General features: G+C 47.7%; 1 protein-coding gene across 1 annotated transcript in view; it reads left to right on the top strand.

The window, feature by feature from the left end:
- Positions 1 to 1,047, top strand: part of LOC108798820 (glycine N-acyltransferase-like) — a 30,197-nt gene extending 29,150 nt beyond the window's left edge. The window contains exon 7 of the mRNA XM_018570617.1: positions 1,036 to 1,047. The gene's annotated coding sequence lies outside the window, so the exon portion shown is untranslated. The remainder of the gene's footprint in view (positions 1 to 1,035) is intronic.
- Positions 1,048 to 1,911: the final 864 nt, after the last annotated feature.

Here is a 1,911-nt window from a genome sequence, read left to right as displayed (position 1 = left end):
GGGGGGGATGTAGGTTCCTCCTTCAATTTCTTCCAACCACACCCTTAATCCGAGGACAGGCCTGTTAGGACCATACCAGGCCACATGTCCTCATCATTGGGAGGGTGCTTTTCCAGGGTCCCCCCAGAAAAACACCTTATTCCCATGCCGATGGGGACAAGGGCCTCTTCCACCACAACCCTAACCTGGTGGTTGTGGAGGTCTGTGGGCAGAGGGGCTTATTTGCTTCGGGGTACCCTAGGGTTTTCACCTTTTATTCAAGCGAAAGAGAATGGGTCGTGGCTTATTCATATGTATATAGCACCACCCATTCATATGTAAATATCACAGTTGAGACTATTTCCAGTGGGGGGCCAGTAGCCCCTATCTTAATTTTGGTTGCCCCTGTCTGCCTGACATCTTGTGTCCGGTTTCTGCTGCATTCATAACCCGGACTGTCCGGGTGAATCCTGGACAGGTGGCAACCCTAGGATACCCCCTTTAATAAAGGGGGCACCCAGGTGCTGCCCCTGGGCCTTGTGAATGAGTAAGGGATACTTGTAGGATTAGCCAGCTACGGTAGCTGCCTTTGGCTCCTTTGTGAATAACCCCCTAAGTGGCCATGAGTGAGCTGAAAGATTGTATCAGGCATGCAGTGGGTTAGGGGAAGCTCAGCCTGAAGGTTAGGGGAAGCTCAGATTTACTCATTAACATAAAATATCAATTTATCTGCTGAAAGACCCCTTTAAATTATATAATTTTCAACATACATTGATACATATGAGAAACATGTTTCTTACCACGAGAACCAGGAAGAGACAGCAAAGTCACCACTAAGACCACAGATGACACAAAATACATGTTCTGACCTGCAAAGTGAAGAAACATAGTTATATAATTGGTCTGAAAAAAGACACTTCCATCAAGTTCAAACAGGAATCAATGGCAAAAATTTTAAAAAACAAGAAAACTTTGCATTCTCAAAGCCTTAACCCCAGAAGATCCGGAGGAAGGCAAACAAAACCCTTCTAAAGCATGGTCTAATTAACTTTTAAGGGACAATAATTATTTCCTGATCCCCTAAGACAATCGGGTACTCTCATGGTCAACCATGTACAGTGTTACTACTTACTTAACTATACTAATAGCCAGTTATATTTTTTTTTTATTTGTTCACGAACAAGGGAAAGGAACACATTGTACACAACATTGTGGGGCAAAACTTTATTGGATACATAGTACAAATCATTTGATATCCAATGCCTGTCCATAATCACATTACACATCGTCATGTCTATTAGTGTGTAGAAAAGGGCAGCGCAACAAGGGCCGCCGGCCTTAGTACTTTAGGTGCCCTGTGCGAGAAAGCATTACAGTGCCCCTCAGTGACCACACCCCTCAGTGGCCACACCCATTTATTCAATACCCGCACCATTTAAAGACTCCCATTTTGTTATCTGCACGATGTATCCAGCTTCTGACAGGTTGTGTTAGTACCATAGCAGGGAAGCCAGGACTCCGTACAGCCCACGAGAGACCCCACGGAACCCACCACAGACCCTGCAGAGCCCACCTGAGACCTTGCAGAGCCCACCACAGACCCCGCATAGCCCACCTAAGACCTTGCGGAGCCCACCACAGACCCCACATAGCCTACCTGAGACCTTGCAGAGCCCACTACAGACCCCACATAGCCTACCTGAGACCTTGCAGAGCCCACTACAGACCCCACATAGCCCACCTAAGTTCTTGCAGAGCCCACATAGCCCACCCTTGACCCCACATAGCCCACCTGAGACCTTGTAGAGCCCATCGTAGACCCCACATAGCCCACCTGAGACCCCACAGAACCCACCACTGACCATGCATAGCCAACCTGAGACCTTGTAGAGCCCACCTTTGACCCCACAGAGCCCACCAAAGACCTTACAT

The sequence above is a fragment of the Nanorana parkeri genome, unplaced genomic scaffold (genome assembly GCF_000935625.1).
Source record: "Nanorana parkeri isolate BGI_ZX_2015 unplaced genomic scaffold, ASM93562v1 scaffold1563, whole genome shotgun sequence".
NCBI lineage: Eukaryota > Metazoa > Chordata > Amphibia > Anura > Dicroglossidae > Nanorana > Nanorana parkeri.
The sequence above is the reverse complement of the archived record's forward strand: the minus strand, read 5'-3'. Positions and strand labels throughout refer to the sequence as shown.